General features: G+C 41.5%; 1 protein-coding gene and 2 long non-coding RNA genes across 4 annotated transcripts in view; 2 read left to right on the top strand and 1 right to left on the bottom strand.

The window, feature by feature from the left end:
• The window catches only part of LOC132467317 (protein shortage in chiasmata 1 ortholog), a 66,727-nt gene that overhangs the window by 21,934 nt on the left and 24,638 nt on the right, over window positions 1–20,155 (bottom strand). The gene's annotated exons all lie outside the window — the stretch shown is intronic.
• On the top strand, window positions 11,728–12,842 carry LOC132468268 (uncharacterized). The gene is made up of 2 exons (XR_009528194.1): window positions 11,728–11,879; window positions 12,707–12,842. It is a non-coding gene; the product is annotated as an uncharacterized LOC132468268 (long non-coding RNA).
• Window positions 13,914–15,752, top strand: LOC132468330 (uncharacterized). Of its 2 annotated transcripts, XR_009528211.1 has the most exons (4): window positions 13,914–14,702; window positions 15,184–15,244; window positions 15,356–15,413; window positions 15,554–15,752. It is a non-coding gene; the product is annotated as an uncharacterized LOC132468330 (long non-coding RNA). The 2 variants fall into 2 exon arrangements; XR_009528210.1 differs by having other exon boundaries at window positions 14,278–15,244.

Below are 20,155 nucleotides of genomic sequence, written 5' to 3'. Positions count from 1 at the left end.
CACCGTAATCATTCGTTTCAATGGGAATCACGACGGTCTATTCTTTCAACATAAAGTGTACATATCTAAGCATATAACAGCGTTGTCTGATTACAGTTGAATTAATTCTTCACAATTTACCAGCCCTCGTTTTGAAGAATAATCACTGCGCCATTCGTTTAAATGGGAATCGCGACAGTCTATACTTTCAACATAAAGTACATATTTATAATTCGAAATTCGTCCCAGCCTTTATACCACAGATACTAGTGTCTATAGCAGGGGTGCCCAACCTTTTTTGACCCAAGATCTACTTTTCAAGTAGCCAACCTCCCGAGATCTACCAGCCTAGTGTCAACATTGCAAACCTACGGGGGGGGGAGGGGGGGGTGAACTGTCACGGCCGTCACACATCGTGAACCTACGGACTTCAGTGGGGGTTTCATTCCGTCTGCGCACGGCACCTTCTCAACAATAATCAATAATCTTCCTCCCACTCAGGGTGAAAATGGTAGGTCTCAGCTCGTTTCTCCTCAGCCATGCCAACGTTTAGGAGTGCGTAACTATTGTTGACGGCTTTCAACTGCTGTTGACAGCGCATGCACTACGGCGCGTATATGTCCCGCGCAAATTTTATTTTATTTTAAAAAAAAATATATATTTTTTCTTCTTCACCCCTCGCGGTCGACTTGGGATCTGTCGGCGGTCTACTGGTAGACCGCGATCGACCGGTTGAGCACCCCTGGTCTATAGCATATAACCGTGTTGTCTGATTAGTCTAATTCATTTTTCACAATTTCCCAGCTCTCGTTTTGAGTAATAATCACCCCGCAATTCGTTTCAATGGGAATCGCGACGGTCTATACTTTCAACATAAAGTGTACATATTTGTAATTCGAAATTCGTCCGAGCCTTTATACCACAGATACTCTAGGGTCTATTGCATATAACCGCATTGTCTGATTACAGTTTAATGCACCAGTAAGCTGACAAAATCGCTAATTAACACTGCAAACTGCAAATTAACCACACAGAGATAACCATGGCAACCGGTCAAACAAATGTTCTTTTTGCCATCTTTCGGCGCGCACATCCACCGTGTTGATAAGCAAATAATCCTCCTACAGCAAACTGCTAAAATAGTACCTACTTTTACGAATTACATTCCATTTTGTGATACTTAACAACATTAAATACAATGGATAACAGTTTAAATCTTTATTACCAACAAGCCATTTGCACAAATTCATTGGAAAATGAACGCTGCAACACGGCCTTTAGAGGCCCACTATGCAACATTTTTAGCAAAAATTACAATAATTATGCGGGTTGAGAGTTATTCTGATGGTTCTACAACCATTTCTGGGTCGTTTGGTGGGTGTTTCATTGCCCCTTGTCGTTTCTCCAAGGAAAAACCGAATATGCAACTTGCTCTGTTCGGCACGACACAATCCGGATGTGACGCAGCGGAAGTATCCAATCGCGCCTCGAAAAAGTAGTCAGATTGTAGTTTCGAAAATGCTTTACGGCACAGACACACCCCCAAACATGGCACCGGCTAGATATAAACAGCCAGTTGCGAGACAATTGTTGCATTCATCATGGATCAATCGACTGATAAGGGACCCAAGAGGCGACTGTCGGTGCTATCGTAATGTATTATGTTTGCCAACACTCTTACACTGATTGTTCTATTCAACCAAAGATAATTATTATCTAGTAGGGCTGGCCCGAATTATTCGAATATTCGAATACTCGTTCGGAAAATTAGTATTCAAAGCTTAAATCAGTATTCGGAGCTTCGTTGTTACACGTAGGCCTACATGACGTTACCAGGGCGAGGGAGGCAAACTATAAGCGACACCAAGCAGAGAAGCGAGAGAGGTGGAGGAAGAATAGATATCTTGTTTCCTTTTACTTTATAACAACATTAGCGGGATCTCGGGAGGAAAAGAAATGCTTTGTGAAATGCTAACCTTAGATTAGTTGCTTGTTTACGTTCGCTGTACAGCGCCGCGCCAATCAACTTTGTCTGGCTTGCTGCAGAGCGTGAGCGTCTTGCGAATACCCGGTCAATATAATGGATATAATATGGACACGTAAGACAATCAATGTTTGGTATTTGTTATGGATTTATTGTACAAATTCCCTAAAAAGATGCACGTTCCAGAATGAATTGAAAAGCTCCCGCAAGGGCTGAGATGGCAGAGGACAGCTGATTTGGTACGGAACAACAGCTGTTCGCTTCCACAGGGAAAAACTAAGTAACTCCAACTTACTTAGGCCTACTAATTAATGTTCAAAAGCTATTAAATCTTCAACAAAATATGCAGATACTGTCAAAATCGGTTCCAGGGAGTATATAGGGATATATACTTGTTTTTGATGGTGTGTTTTTCTGGAACGAGTATTCGAATATTCGCTCGGAAAAACCAACGAGTATTCAAAGCCTGAAAAATGGCATTCGGGCCAGCCCTATTATCTAGGATATAAATTCTCCCCGTCAACTATAAAAAAGGATGGATTTATGTTCATTGCAATACAAATACACCATTTTAAAAATGTATAACCTTTATGAACATCTACTTCGGACATGTCTCCACGCATTCGCCGGCTTCTTTGAAAACAAATGCACATGGCTAGCGTAGAAGTGCATGGGGAAGGGTCGTCTACGAGTTGTTACGACAGTGTTGTAATTTAAAATATCTACTACGAAGCTGTAGGGGACGCTGTGTAGAGAAGTGCGTGCGTAAACCAAGAAAACAGCGAATGGCCGATCCTGCAGAGCGGGCCTTTAAGACGTAACTAAATACATTTTCAACCGTTTACCTTTGTTCAAACCATTTAACAAAACTACATATTTGTATCTTCAATAATATCTAAACGGAATGTTCGATATCATTTAAAGGGGTCCTATTATGCTTTTCCGTTTTTTCCTTCTCCTATGGTGCTTTACATATGTTGTGGGGTATATAAATGGTTGGCAAAGTTACAATACCATAAAATTCCCGCAAAGGGGAGTAAATGACTACCGCAAATCACTGTTACCGAGCTACCTAGAAACGGCTCGTTGGGATTTTCTCCGCGGCTTTCTTTTACTTCAGGTACATGGTGACGTAAGCATATACTTTTGCTGGGAGTCAATGGGAGAGCGTCATCAATGACCTTTTGCTGCGTTCCTGGACACGCTGGGGTCGGGGAATGGATCGTAAAACAAGTGTTTGAGTAGAGAAGTAGATGGACAGAAAGACATAATACTATTTATATATTATATATAATAATGGGTAGAAGGTGTTTTCTTGGTTGTGAAGGGACCTCTCCCTTGTATAGTTTGCCAAAGGCAGAGCTTTCACGTAGCCGTTGGCTAGATTTCATTTTTAACCCTATTCCACCGACTTTACCGAGCCTTTTTCTGTGTCGCCTCCACTTCACGGATGGCTGCTTCAGCAACCTGCGTGAAGATGTCTCTCAACATGTATGTAAACCTATACTGATAATAACAAAAGTGGCTGTGTTGTGTGTAATATAAATTGGGGTAATTAACCCTACCATTTCCTACCATAAAATAATTCATTCTGTAGCTAGTTGCGAGGCTGGTTAATCTTCCAAAAACCTTTTGCGGGATCTCAAACTACAATTCTAAACTGTCTGTAAAATGAGAGCTAGCCTTGGCCTTTTGTGAGGTGTTACTATAAGGTGGGTTAAATGGTCACAGTTCCTGTTTCAGATGTTGTTAGCTTGTACTGTGTAAAATAATTTTTCGTCGTGATTTGTGTGATAATTTTAGCAGGACTGCAGTGCCCATAATCGCCCCTTTCAACACGTCGGATGCCAGACTGACACGCCTCAGATTATATAGACGGAAACCCAAACAAACTCGCCGGTGGGAATGCATTCTGTGGGAATACAAAGTGCACAGTTGAAGTCGACATCAGGTGGCACACAGTTGTCCATGGGATCGCTAAAGGCACACGTAAGAAGCAAAGGTATGTAGCCACTAAGAGTTTTTTAGGGACTTAGTATGCAATCCATACGAAACTCTGTGAGCATCTTTTTCCTGTGTTTTCGGATGTGTATTTCTTTTAATGTTGCTAGAATATGGGCTGATGTTGCTAGAATATGGGCTATACATACATTCATGTATCACATACTTACTTTCTACTAACAATTCGATAAAAGCATCTGCTAAATAACTTCATAACCAATTAGGATATGGTTCATATTTGCAAATGGCTTCTTGCATTTGTGATTGGTAACCAAGGTTTACTCTAGAGTGTTACTCCATTACCAAGGAAAAAACAGCTAAATTATTATTTTCCAGTTTCTAATACGATTGGTTTCTGTTATTTGTAGCCATGCAGACACAGGTGTCTCCTGTCAGTGCAGACTTCGGAACAACCTCTCATTTGCCACACTCACTGCTGAATTCAACACCAATAAAGGGCCCAGGCTGGTGACCTAGCAAGAGACCACGGCTTGAGTTGGAGGAAGAGGAGGAGAGTGACTCCTCAAGTCATTCCACAGTCTGATACTGCGTTTTGCTCCAAAGAATGTGTTTTTTCCCTTCATGGGAATGTTGTGCAGGTAATAATTTACACCATCACACCAATTGTGAAAGCCATTGATTGGAATGATTGTCAGGCACACCTAGCATCAATGCACCACAATGAAAATGCATCACAGGAGCAAGCTACGACTTCTGCAGGGCAGGCGAAGAGTGGGGAAGGTGTTGTGAAGGCCGTGAAAACAGATCCAACATTCAGTAAGTTTGTAAAATATAATCTTTAAACACACACACACACACATCAGTTTACAGATTGTTATGGCTACATTCATTAGTATGTTAATGCTATATCTTCCAGACTATGTACATGATCTCATGAGGCTGCTCATGGAGGTTTTTGAGGACCCAACATCATTTGAAGAGGAAATGAAGACTATCCCCATCCCTCCAGACCTTTCAGCGGAATATCCACACACTCCCAAGGCTGAGCTGGTTGCCCGTCACGTCTCCCGCTTCAATCAAGAGGTGGTCTGAAGCCTACAAAGTCACCAGATGGGAACTGCTGCCATATCCGCTGCACCACACATGACGGGATGACAACCCGACAACTATGTCCTAAATATCCCCAACACCAGCTTACAAAGCTGCGATAGGCAAGATGCCTGAAACGCCAAAGGGACAAGGAGCAGAACTTTCTGTTAAACTGTTTTCAACAATAACCTCCTATAGGCTGGGCGATAAACCGATTTTATCGATTAACTCGAGTGTGTATCAACTTGTTTAAATGAAAATCGGTTTTCTCTTCAACATCCGCCAACGCTTCCCTCTCAGCTCCCGTAGTTCGGAATGGGCTCAGCCCTCCCCCCGCACAGAGCGCGCATTTACCAAAGTGATACACAAACATGGCAGCGAGTGTGACAAGTTGTATACAACAATTTATTCATATATGTACAATCTATTTTGAGGTAAACATTAGGGCTGTAACGATACCCGTATCGAAACCGAAATCGCGACACTCAAAGCCACGAACCTGTCTCGCGGTGTGAGAAGGCAGAAGCGCGATATGCCCTTTCTAACTCTCCGGTCAAATTGTCCGATTGAAATTTGCTAATAATTGTCTAAATAATAGTCTGCTGACAGCGCCCCCTCCTATGCCGAAAGTATGTGACGAGAAGCCCTCTCTGTGATGACAGGCAGCTCTCCGTGGCTACGGAGGATTGCATTTCTCCACAGCCGTCGAAGTCCTCATATGCGATATGAACAACATTTATCCAGAGTGGGCCAAGCGCGAAAAAAATTGCCTCTGTGATTCTGTCTCTATTGTTTTGTGTGATTTGACTGGCAGTTTGTCTGCTTATAGGTCTGAATGAAGTGGCCACCGATTATTGACAGGATGGGTACTTTATTCTACCGGACTCGTTCGCTTCTTCACTAGACACACGCGCTACCGCTCGCTCTCCTCGCTCGTCCACTCACTCGCTGACGTCACTCACACACGCATACGCACACTGCCAATCTCGCGCACACACATATGCTACTCGTAACACTATGCCTCCTTTTTCCCCATCTATTGAAAGTTAGGCTATTAAACATGTTGCATTCTATACGGCCTGATTATGTCATTATTTAAGCTACATAGCCTAATAAGAAGCGCTAATAAGGATATTTGACTAAACCAACCAAACAGTTGAGGGTTTTTGCCTACCAGCAAAAAGCATCCTCCAACTGCAATCTTTGGTTATTTCTTTATTAATTTAGCTATACTTTAATGGTATTCTTTCTGTTCAAATCTGTTCAGTGTTCCAAATTATTTGTTATTAAATGTTATTTAAAGTTAATTTGTATATAAGTGTTGTTTAAATAAAATGCTTTTTAAATTTAAAAAAATCGTGGGATGTATCGAACCGTGGGTCAAAAATCGTGATACAAACCGAATCGTAAGTTTCTGTATCGTTACAGCCCTAGTAAACATAATTCATTTGAAATATATGTGTGGTTTAATAATTCGTCGATCTGTTGGTAATGCCTCTGGGCTCCAGTAGGGGGATCACGCTCCTCTTCCTCATTCAATACAGACAGAGTATAAGGAAAGAGCTGCGTGTGTTTTTCTCATTCTTCTCCCGTTACTATTCCCTTTTTTAAGGTAATTACCGTTTACAAAGAACAGTGTATATTTATGAACACATGTTGAAAGTTTGAATGTTATGTTGGCACTTTATCAGAACTACCTCTTATCATTAGTAATATTTTATGTTTACAGAATTTTTTTATTTTATATTTTACATTTTATGTTATGTTACAGGTTACACTGTTTACAATGGCAGGGCTTGCCATAATGCCTTTTTATGTAAATCGATTTTAATCTGAAATCAGATTTTTTGTGAAAAAATCCGGGATTTTTTTTTTAGGCCATATCGCCCAGCCCTAAACGGGCCTATACTGGGCCTTACTGTGCACCCCCCACCTCCATACGAAACCAACTCTTTTTGAATGGTCTGACCATGCTCAACATAAAAAAATAGTTGGCTTCATTAGGAGGTGAGGGTGCACGGTAAGGCCCCGTAGCTCGCGGCCTAATAGTTTGTTTTGTTTTTCTTTTAATGGTAAATTGATTCAAATCACGTAATAATATTAATAGTATAATATTGCTTTGGTTTTGTTTAGTGGGAGCTTACAGCCAAAATGATTTACTCTTCATCTGTTGTGTGCCTCACAGGTCCATAATCATACTTGTAGATATTTTGTAGACTGTATGTGTTAAACACAATAATTGTGTGCATGTTGTGTCATGCAGGTTGTGTCATGCAGGTTATTGATTCTGGCACTTGGCTCATTCGTCTTAGTACCTAATAAATACAATAAGACAAAATAACTACTGTGTAAAGTGACCTTGACATCACAGAGTACAACATGACTGCATAGGACAATACAGATTCAGGAAGCAACATCTGTTTTCCAGTCATACTTTTATTGAAAAAAAAATTTAAATCACTGATTAGTTCTACATAACAATGATTGCTATTGTAAACACATGGCTGAGACAACAGTGAACAGGTGAGATTTCTCGTAACTGGTATTGCTGAAGCAACATCTATTCGAGTAGGATTGTTATTTACAAAAAATATTATCACTAATGAATTCACATAACAAACATGGTTGGCTGGAACTACAGCAAACAGGTGAGAATGATGAGATTACTCGTTTTCCATTACAAGTGGACTGGTATTACTGTTGCTATATGGTAGAGATGATCTAAACATGCAATATAGTTTACTAGAAGTTAATTATAAGGTTTTGTGATGATAGTGGTAGGCTACTCATCTTCTGAGTATATATATATATATATATATATTTATATATATATATATATATATATATATATATATATATATACACATCCTCCGAAGATGATAGATAGATGACATGACATCGTTCTCAACAAACTAGCTTAGACTAAAGCTCATCAGTTTTACCTTTGGGATTACTCTACAGCAGACGTTCTTCACTTCGTTGGGCATAGTGGCACAATTCCCACTAGGGATGGGAAGATTCACCGGTTCGCACCGATGCATCGTCATAAAAGCTCAAGATGCGATGGCCCGGATCAAAAATGGGTGCATCGGATACAATGTGGGATGAACCGCGATGCATCGTACCTAAAAATTTTGCATCGGTATAATCCGGTACAATTGTATATTTCTAGATTCCCCCTCTCTAACTGTTTCCTAAACGCGCTCTCATCTCCACTGCTGTCAGTGGCAGATTCTCGTGAAGTGTCGCGGCCAAGTATCGCGCGAGTTGAAGGAGTGTTCGGGAGAGTTACAATGGCTGATGAGGAGTTATACGTCCCTAAAGCTTGCAATAAGTCCAAGGTTTGGCAAAACTTTGGCTTTGCAAAGAAAGATGGAAAATTGGATAAGACCCATGCAATATGCAAAATATGTCGTGCTGCCATAAAGTACACAGGCAGCACGACTAATTTAGGTACTCACCTGAAGAGGCGACATGGTGAGACGTCTGCCTCATCCTCCGATTCATCTATGGCTACAGTGGCTGCCTCAACAAGTACACCTGCGCAAAGTATTTCCACCTTTTTTCATGCCCCGCTGGCTACCAACTCAGCTCGATCAAAGGCAATAACCGAAGCCATTGCCTTCTTTATTTGCAAAGATATTCAGCCTTACAGTGTTGTTGAAAACGAGGGCTTCCAATACCTCCTAAACATTCTGGAGCCGAGGTACCACATCCCGAATAGGAAGCTTTTCACAGATAAAGAAATCCCTCTTCTGTATGAAAAAGTGAGGCATGAAATAGCTAAATCGTTGAGCAATGCCAAAAGAGTTGCTATTACAGTTGATGGTTGGACGTCTCACGCCACTGACTCCTATGTCACCGTAACGGCACATTACATCGATGAAGAGTGGGTTTTACAAAACCACGTCCTTCAAACCAGACTGTTCAACGAGGCTCACACAGGGAATAATCTGGGACTTTTACTGAAGGACGTTTGTTGCACATGGAACATCGCAGACAAGAACCCAGCGTTGGTCACGGACAACGCAAAAAATATGTTACTGGCTGGAGTTCGTGCAGAGATAAACCCCCATGTGCGATGCATCGCGCACACGCTCAATCTGGCCTCACAAAAATCCCTGAAGGTGGACAGGGTGTCAGAGCTTCTGGTGAAAGTGAGGAAGATTACAACTTTTTTTCACAGAAGCCCACAAGCAACTGAGGTTCTACGTGAAATGCAGGCCCAGTTACACATGCCAAATCACAAGCTCATCCATGATGTTCCCACAAGATGGAACAGTTCACTTGACATGTTGGAGCGTTTTTGGGAGCAGCAGCCTGCTGTGTTGAACACTCTTCTGTCAAGGAAGATAAAGAGGGAGAGAAGGATTAGCCAGCCTGACAGAGGAAGACATGACACTGATCCCAGAGGTCATCAAATTGATGTCCCCTCTGAAAGTGGCAACAACACTCCTCAGTGAGGAAAAACACCCCACTATCTTAATGATCTCCCCAATACAGGCCAAACTTCAGAAGCATTTCCAGCCAGATGAGAGCGATCTGCTGGAAATTTCTGTGATGAAGGAGCGATTCCGACAGGATTTTGATGGTCGCTACACGTATCTCCAAGACCTCCTCTACTATGCTGCAGTGCTCGATCCACGGTTCAAAGACCTGGCTTTCTTGGAAGACCACGGCACCAAGGACATGGTATTCACGAAGCTAACAGCAGAGGTGGTGATGATGGAGGAAGAGGTAAGAATATACTCCATAAACCGTAGCTAAACTCTCTATTTGTTACTTGAATTTACCTGTGTCTTCTTTGAATTGGAAAAAGAAATCTAGCAGCTAGTCTCCTTTATACTGATTTTTGTGACAGTGGCACACTCAATGAGGGCCAGGCAGGTGACAGTGGCACACTGACTGAGGGCCAGGCAGAGGTTGACAGAAGCCCAGAGGAAGAGAGAGGTTTGTTCTGATAGGAACTGTGCTAAAAGTTATAAAATAATGTTTTAAGATGCATTTATGATATATATATAGTTATAAAGTATTATTTAAATAATATATATGGAATGGAACAAAAGAGCACTGTGGATTATCAGTTGTGTTAAAAAAAATGACAAAATTATGACATACAATACTATCTTACAAAGTTATGACTTACAATACTATCTTACTATATTATATATATAGTAAGAAAGTATTGTAAATCATAATTTTTACATATTTTTTTAACACAACTGATAATTCACTGTGCTTTTCTGTTCCATTCCATAGATGATGTCCCCCCCAAGAAGACAGCCTTGAACCAGATGTTTGGGGATTTCCTCACTGCGAGAGCACCAATGAAGACCACAAGGGAGAGGGCTAGGGCAGAAATCTTAAAGTACAGAGAGAGGGATTCTTTAGCTTTGAGTGGTGATGTGTTGCAGTGGTGGAAAAAACAAGTGGATCTTCCACTGCTTTCAGCCTTGGCAAAGAGCTACCTGTGCATCCCAGCAACGAGTGTACCCTCTGAAAGAGTGTTTAGCACGGCTGGGGACATAGTTACAGCACAGCGCAGTTTGCTTCATCCTGATCATGTGGATCAACTCATATTCCTTAAGAAAAACCTGAAAATAGGACAAATTAGTTAAATTTAGTGTGTGAGGCAGTTGATCCACATGTTTAGGATGAAGCAAACTGTGTTGTGACTGTCAGGTATAGTGAAAAAATGTTACATTCAGAACACACTCATGCACATACACACACATACACATACATGTTTTCTTTTGTCAGAAACCTTGTTACTGATTTGTTGTCTGACAAACAAAAATGTTACATTCAGAACACACTTACACACATACACATAAATGTTTTCTTTTGTCAGAAACCTGGTTACTGATTTGTTGTCTGACAAACAAAAATGTTACATTCAGAACACACTTACACACATACACATAAATGTTTTCTTTTGTCAGAAACCTGGTTACTGATTTGTTGTCTGACAAATAAATAAATCATTATGTATCATATTAAATTGCATAGAATTGTATTATTTAGCCTCGCATCTTGTTGAATCGCATCTTGTTGAATCGCATCGTGTCGAATCGTATCGTGTCGAATCGCACTGCATCGCAATAGGGGTGAATCGTATCGTATCGCATTAGTAGCTGCTTTTATGTATCTTGAATGTATCGGATCGTTGGCAGTGCATAGAGATGTGTATCGCATCGTCCTCCTGATGGAGATGCACATCCCTAATTCCCACAGTTGTACCTAGGTAGTAGAGATGTTCTAAGTTATAACGGTGTATTTTGATGGACAAAAGTAGTCAACAATATGCCATGTCGGGACATAAAAAGAGTCCTGTGACCCTTAAAGAGTACGAGTAGTCTACTAGCCGCAAGCTAAGTCTGAAAAGCTATGCTAAATACATGATAAATCGCATGTATAATAGCATAAACAAAAACTTACCACTGTGAAATGTCCTGGTCCATTCTACGACTAAAATCGCGCTCGTCATTAGCGTCGTCAGCTCCATTATCGCTTTCGGGGTCCGACTCAGGCTCAAATTGGTAAGGTAGCACTGAAGCCATAGACAGAGTGCCTGAAGAGACGTCAGCACCCTGTCAGCACCAAGATTCTAAATGCCTCAAAATTCTAAGCAACAGGGTGTTTCACATAGGGGTTGTGTAAGTGTTTCACCCACGTTCACACAGCAGCGGCGCGCCGCCGCTGCTGAATTTTCTCCGCCGCTGCAATAAAAATCCTTCTCCTAATTATTATTATTTTTTTTTTTACGTAGCTCCTTTTAGAAAATGTACAGCGCGTAACGTCAATTGCGCAGCACGCGGCACATCGTCACGTAACCAACATCAAAGAAGAAAAATACACAGCGAGTGTTGCAGTTGTTGGCAGTAGGCTACCCTACACGGTTGCAAAGTTACATTGATTCTAGCAGTAGCGAGTGAAGCGGAAGATCGAAGAAAGAAGGAAAGAGAGAGACAGACAGAGAGAGAGACAGACAGACAGAGAGAGAGAGAATGTGTCGCTACATGACCACCAGTGTTAAAAACCCTCTGAGCCCAATCATTTTATTGTATCTATAAACCGCAACCTCCGTGCCGTTTTTCCTCTAGTATTGTGTGTGTGTGTGTGTGCGTGTGTAGGCCTATGTGTGTGTGTGCGTGTTGTCGCTCTTTTTGGGATCACTCATAGCCTTTACAGGAGCTTATATCCAGTCAGGAATTTATAGCCTAGGTATTTTCGGGAACTTTGAAAAATGAATCCATACTGTTAAATCCGAAGTTGTTCTTTATTGCCATATAAAATCCGTTTATCGCGTATTTTAGTTAGGGATTTATGCTAATCGTCTGTAAGCATGTGGTCATTAGCATTAATGAAGGGAAAAAACCAAAGGACTTCTTAAAAGATCATGAATAGTTTCTATTATGTATAACTTATATTTATTTAATAATTTTCTCATCACTTTTTTTTGGCCCCCCCACCACCAAATTCCCCTACAGAAGAGCCCTGGAGCTCTTCTTTAAAAAGCCCAGGAGAATTAAATGCTCCCAGGCTGGATGTAGCCTTTGTGGATGAGCAAAAACTTCACAGTTCTCCGTCTGTTGTCTTCTTTGTCCTCATCCTCCTGTCGCTCTCTTGTCCTCTTCCCCTGACTCTCACTGTCTCACAAAGGAGCTGAGCTCACCTGAGGTCTATTTGTAGTGATAAGGCTCACACTGATTGGTATTCAATTAGCTTTATTTTTTATTTTTCATGTGTGTGAGTCTGTGTTCTTTTCAAATTTTAGTTAGGTTTATAATTTAAAAAGATGTGTTTTGCCCATTGTTGCAGGAGATTTCATTTTTGAACAAAGTGTCTTATGTAAAAAACTGTTATGCTTTGGGCATAGCAACCATGTTTAGTGTTTAAACATTAGGCAAAAATCTGTAAATAAATTGTGCAAATTATATTTGCGTTGTGGCATTTTTTGTTTAAATATTACTATACAAAAATATAAAAAACTGTAAATGAAGACACAAAAGGCAAAGTTACAACACCAATAATCCCATCTACAGTAATACACAGGACTGTTTGAATAGGATTTAAGTGCATATTCTCCTCTCAAAGTGCACCAGATTCATGCATTCCAATGTAAAGGGTACAAAAAAATTTCGGGTGGGGGGGCATGCCCACACCACCGCTGCTGAAAAAAATACTGCGGGAAACACTGAATACTCATAAAGTATGAGAAAAAATAATGTGCTAGACCAGGGGTTTTCAAACTGTGGGGCGCCCCGTCTGTCTGTCTGTCTGTCTGTCTGTCTGTCTGTCTGTCTGTCTGTCTGTCTGTCTGTCTGTCTGTCTGTCTGTCTGTCTGTCTGTCTGTCTGTCTGTCTGTCTGTCTGTCTGTCTGTCTGTCTGTCTGTCTGTGTGTCTGTGTGTCTCTGTCTGTCTGTCTGTCTGTCTGTCTGTCTGTGTCCTGATTTTCTCTGGTCAGGTAGGTTCACTGCAATGCTTAAAAAAATATCATATTTCATATCCAGGTTTATAAAAACAGTAACTAATGCTCTATATTTGTGTGTGTTTCTACCCTTGAGTATGTCTGAGAGAAATAAAGAAGGTAATCAATGAATCATTCACTTGAATTAGAGTATGATAAGGCATAATAACAGGATTTGAATATCAACATTTAATGCATGGCCTTACTCTTTGCATAGTGCATTACATTTTGATATTGGAATTCTGCGTTGACAATGATCAAAATAAATGTAAAGAAATACATAAATTTATTCATTCTTTGTGTCCGTTTGTTACCCACAACTACTTTGATTGACCTTGTGTTGCCTTCGTACATGTGCCTGTGTGTGTGTGTGTGTGTGTGTGTGTGTGTGTGTGTGTGTGTGTGTGTGTGTGTGTGTGTGTGTGTGTGTGTGTGTGTGTGTGTGTGTGTGTGTATGTGCGTGACAGGTGTCCCACTGTGGTACCCCCCGCTACATGGTGCCCCACATCCTGGGCTGGAGGCCTCTCATGCTCTCCAAGCTCAGGCTGATTTACTTCCTCTTCCTGAGGCTATCCCTGAAGACGTCAATGTGGTAAAAAAGATCAAAATGTCAGTGTCAATTTCAGATGGTAAAAGTTATGTTTTAGCAGGGGTTTAAGTGATGCTGTGCCTTTTAATGTTTATTCTTTTCCCCTCTGATATATATTCACATTAGTATTCTTTTGGATTGGACCAAACATTAATAACATCACCAACAGTGAACTGTTCCACTGTCCCTTCTGTAAATACGTGGGTGCAAAATATAAGGTTGACAATGGCCCATTTAAAAGGCCATTCGTCAGTGAAACACAAAGGTGCTTATCTAAAATATTACACAAATGAATGAATTTGTATTTTACTATAAGTATGAATCTTACTTCCTTTATTCCTCCCTTACAGAGTTCACAATAATCAAGTGTGGATTAAGTTGTCGGACGGCTACACATTTCCATTGTTGCTATTGTGCAGCAACACTTAGAAATCGATTGCAATTGGTAAGGCACCTACAAATACACCAGGAGGAGGTGCAAGCTGCAGCCCCTTCATAGCACTTTGTGGCCCCCGCTCAGCTCCCTGTGGCCCCCACTCAGCTCCCTGTGGCCCCCGCTCAGCTCCCTGTGGCCCCCACTCAGCTCCCATTGGCTCCTGCAGAATGTTCCACGGCCACTAAAGCATCAAGTGAGCAAAATAAATTCTGTTGTCCTCATTGCAAATTGATTTGAAACAAAAGAAACTTCAAAACACACTGCAGGAGAAAACACACCAACCTCCTTGAGACGATAACGAAGGACCGATTTTTGGACTGTCAGTGTATCGATGGTACACATGGTGTGTTTGCAGTTGAAAAATCTTTTAGTGGTCCTTCAACACCCATACATGTAATCAAGAATATGTGGGGGCCAGCACAGAAGATCATCTGTGAGGTCGACCAGTGTCGTTTGAATGCTGACTTTGCTCAAAGGAGCGGGATGTTGCCTTTCGATTGCCACCACATCCAATCATTGGTGTCACGGTCAAACGGTGACACTCTGTACATTGTATCGGGGCCAATTGTGATTTCAGAGAGGTATGCGTAAATCGTGACACATTATGCTTAGTGTACAAGGTGTTATTTTTTAACAAAACATATTAACATCTTCCTGCATTTCCTTCTTCAAAGGAAAACATGCTGGAAATTAGAGATGGTGGTGTCTCGCTCTCCTGCAGAACTTCCCTTAGCCGTAAGTGCCCTGAATATCACACTTTTGAATCAAATCACAAAAAAACAGTTTGGTCAACAGACCAACATGAATGTTTTCATAGTGAATGTATGTTGTCATTAAATCACTAAGGTCTGAAGAAGACCGATTGCAGGACAGAAAACGGCGACGAGTGCAAGGAGGGCTACAGGTGAGAGGTCATGTGATTAAATAGTCTTGTAGTCAACTATTGCTAGACTAAATCGTAATCCCTCCACTTATATCAATTATCTGTTTTACATCTTGCATTGTTATTGTGCCTATAACAACCGCAATCTGTTTCCTTTCTAGACGCTGGGAAATTGACAGAACTGGAAACCGGGAACCGGGTTGCTTGTTATGGGCCAGAAAAATACCCTGATACTTGCCATTGTTAAACATTTATGGAAGCTTAAGGAATGTATTTGGCTAGGCTAGGCAAAAAAAAATAAAAATCTTTGCAGATCAAACATTTTTTGCCTGGGGTGAAAATAAAAATCAATGATGCAAAGTCTTCTGCCTTTGGTTTATTTGACTTAGCTAATATAATTGAGTGTACAAAATAATGTGTTTATACTCTTATGGAAATGCTATGGTTTATATATATATATATATTGTAGGAGCCGCATTTAAGTTTTTTATGATTTGAGTGACTCACTAATTTCTCCTTCTTTCCCACCTTTGCTGAGTGCACACCTGCGACAGGTGCTGATGGTGCACCCTTTAAATAGGCCACGGAAGTGCATGACGTGGAGAAGGCTGGCAAGCAGATACAGTTATTGACCGTCTGTTTGTGAACTGTGCAACTTGATATATATGCATCCTTAATTTGTTATATTTTATTTACAATAAATGACGGCCAAAGGACGGCCTTGGACAGTCAAACTCTTACTCTTTTTTGGACACAAACTGCGCGTCAAACAATGCCATCACCAGCTTTCTCCGTATGGCAAAAGGACAACTTGGGATCTTGGGGTTATAGGAAAAACCCAACCACGGTTTTTTCGCCATTACAATAGTCAATAACTATGCTTCGATTTTTTGATTTTTTCCCAATGATATTTGGATTCATGCGATCTGGAGACAAGGAACGTCGGCCAAACGCGTGGAACAAGTAGAACAAAGGAACGCTTCACAGAGGTTTGTGAGTGAAGATACCATTACGTTAATGGATTTTTCGTTAACATGTAATAATGGACTAATTTAGAAACATGTTTCGTTGATGATTTTTTCGTTAATCAACTGAGATATTTAGTTTTAGTTTTTGGAAAAGACATGAAATGTTTTGAATCTTTTTTGGAGATATTTCGAATCATCTGAAAGAGGATAAATACCTTTCGTTATTTTTGGAAGTTTATTTTAAGCACGATGGACAGTTCGGACGAAGCCTACGAAATGTCACCGGTGGAAGGAGTCGGAGAGCAGGCAGCGCGTTTGCGCGCAGCTAGGTCCGGTAAAATGTCTCACCTTACACGAAGGATGAACATTATGAACAATTTGATGGTAGGGAATGAGTATCTTGAGGAATTGAGAGGAAACTTAACCAAGTTTGAGGAAATGCTTGACTCATTCCAAACCTTGCATTCGAATTACGCACAGTTTTTGGATGAGGAAGCACGATAACGAGGCATGGTATAAGCCGCGACGAATGCAGATCATGGCTTTCGTGAGGCATGTGAATAACTGGATTTCGCAGGCAGACGACGCTGGTGCCTCTAGCGAAGGTGGGGTTGCCTCTTCTGCCGTCATGCAGGAGGAGGAGGACCCAGCTGAATCTGTTAATGTTGCAGACGTCGATAACACCGATGCGCAATCAGTTTCAGTTTCCAATAGGTCCAATAGATCTACATTGTCTTCGTCATTGCGCATCGGCGCAGAGGCAGAACGATTAGCTTTAGTGGCAAAAGCTTCAAGATTAAAGGAGAAACATGCAATAGAAGAACAGGAACAAATGTTAAGGAAAAAGAGAGAAACATTGGAATTGGATGCAGAAATTGAAGCTGCCACAGTAAAAATTAACTATCTAAAAAATGCTGAAACGAATATGTCGAACCCTGTGCAATCTGACACTGTTGTATCTAACCCTGTGCATTCTGTTAAAGGGCCCGTATTAGGTGCTGAAGCAGCTCAAGTCACATCTGATGCATCAACAGCTACACAAGCAAAGCTGGAGGAAAGGTTAGGCTATTCGCTTCATCCTCATGATGGGACTGCTCCAGCAGTCAGGAGTAAGACAGGTACCCATGTTAAATTTCCCCTGCTTAAGTCAGGTGCAGATAGGCAACATTTAGGCGCAGACATGCCTACTTTCCATCCCAGTGCCGGCAGTGATATTAGGTCACAACAGCCACACACCTCCACATATAGCTTTCCCTCTGCCCAACACTCATCTCATAGCTATTCCTCTGACATTCCCCCTGTTATTCCACATGCTAGCTCAGATCAGGGGAATCACGTTTTGGAGAATCAAAGTGAGCTGACAAGGATGCTCATGAAACAACAACTTCTAGCTACCCTACCCCAACGAAACATCCCACTCTTCGACGGACATGTTCTGGAATACAAATCGTTCATCCATTCAATTGAACAGAACATTGAAAGGAAAACAGACAACAATACAGACAGGTTACAGTTCCTTATTCAATATACTAAGGGCCAAGCACAACGAATGGTCAAGAGTTGTGAATACATGTCACCAGATAGAGGCTATCAGAAAGCAAAGCAGTTGCTAAAAGATAACTTTGGAAACGAATATAAGATCTCTTGTGCATATTTGGAAAAGGTTTTATCATGGACTCAAATGAAATCTGATGATTCTAAAATGCTACAAGATTATGCCATGTTTCTCAGGAGCTGCTGCAACGCCATGGAGGAAATGGAATACATGCAGGAGCTGGACACCATATCCAGCATGAGAAGCATTGTCCTCAAGTTGCCATTCAAGCTCAGGGAGAAATGGCTTAACAAGGCATTTGAGCTGCAAGAACGTCAAGGACGTAGGGTGAGAATTTTAGATCTTGTTTCCTTCATTGAAAAACAAGCCTGTATAGCAGCTGATCCAATTTTTGGTAATCTACAGGATCAGTCATCTATTAAGTCACAGCCCTCAAAGTCGTATGGCAGTAGCTATGCCACTAGCATTGCTCTTGCCCAAAAAGAGACAAAGCCTGAACCCTCTTGCCCCTTCTGTAGCTCAGAGCACACATTGGACTTGTGCAAAGACTTCTTGAAGAAAATACATAGGGACAAGATTCGTTTTTTCAAAGACCAAGGGCATATGCTTTGGATGTCTATCCGCAGGCCACATTAGCAAAGAATGCAAAAAGCGACTTGCTTGTAAAGTGTGCAAGAAGGCTCACCCAAGCGCTTTGCATATTGAGTTTAAGGACGTCACAGCTAAAGAAGCAGGAAAACCCTCCGGTGTTATAGGCAGTGCATCAGCAGAGTTATGTGGTCATATAGGGGCCGGAGACCAAGAGTGCGCACTTTCAATCGTCCCAGTTAGGGTTAAGGCAGCAAAGGGCGGCCAAGTCTTGCAGGTGTATGCTCTCTTGGACCCAGGGTCTTCTGCCACATTCTGCTCTGAGGAGCTCATGACGCGTCTTAATCTAAACGGAAGGAAAACACAAATTCTTCTACGCACAATGAATCAGGAAAAATCTGTTCCCACTCATGTTGTTTCAGGAATTGAAGTGTCAGCATTGGACAGCGATTACTTCTCACCTCTTCCTGACACTTTCACTCAAAAGGAGATGCCAGTAACAACTAGCAACATCCCCAGGCAGCATGACTTAGCGCAATGGGCGTATTTAAGTCAAGTCAAAATCCCCTCCATTAGTGCCAAGGTAGAGCTGTTAATTGGAACTAATGCTCCAAACCTGATAGAACCATGGGAGGTTGTTAATAGCCAAAGTGGGGGCCCCTATGCAGTCAGAACACGACTGGGGTGGGTGGTAAATGGGCCACTTAGAAAGGGAACTGGCAATGTAAGGAGTGTTACTGTGAATAGGATTTCAGTGGCAAGGCTGGAAGAGCTTCTGATCTCCCAGTACAATCAGGATTTTAATGAAGTTGCATCTGAGGAGAAAACTGAAATTTCCATTGAGGACAAAGGATTTTTGAAAATGGCCAACGAGGCCGTTCTGAATGATGGACATTACAATCAGTCATGCAGAGGAGGTCCCACAGGAAGAACTCGGACAGTCAACAGGAAAAGTATGGTACTTGCCACACCATGGGGTGTACCACCCTAAGGGCCCTATTTTAACGGTCTGAAACGCAAGTGGGAAGCGCAAAGCGCAAGTAGCTTTGTGGGCGGTTCTACGGCGCTATCGCTATTTTACAGGCGGATAAATGACACTTGCGTCGCGGCGCAAGTGTCAAAAGGGTTGGTCTGAAGCAGCCTAATTACCCGTAGGTGTGGTTTGGGCGTAACGTCCAACAAACCAATGAGAGTGCCAGCTCCCATCCCCTTTAAGAGCCATGAGCGCATTTGAATCGGACGAGTTGATATTTTGACAGCGCGTCTGCAGTCTCCGATGAGACAGATGCACATGAATTTCAAACTGCAAATGGCTCAGTTTATTGCCAAATAATATGGCCTAATTCACACATGGAATAAGGGGTTTTCTTCCACAACTTCAGAAATACTGAGTCTTCAAATAAATTTCGCCAAAGAAAACGTATATGATATAACATATGATATGCGGTAACTGTGGTTCTATTTAATGATATACGCAATACATTATAAACATTGTTTCTTATCAGTATTGTATGCTATCCTAATATGCATGTGTCCCCGCGGTAATAGACATTGCCATTGATTGTATTATGCGTTACGTGTTTAGTTTGCGTGTGTTTAAACAGAGCACACACGCGCGCCCGCATTCATTCATTCTTTTTAACACTCACTCG

Source organism: Gadus macrocephalus, chromosome 11, assembly GCF_031168955.1.
Source record: "Gadus macrocephalus chromosome 11, ASM3116895v1".
NCBI lineage: Eukaryota > Metazoa > Chordata > Actinopteri > Gadiformes > Gadidae > Gadus > Gadus macrocephalus.
The sequence above is the reverse complement of the archived record's forward strand: the minus strand, read 5'-3'. Positions and strand labels throughout refer to the sequence as shown.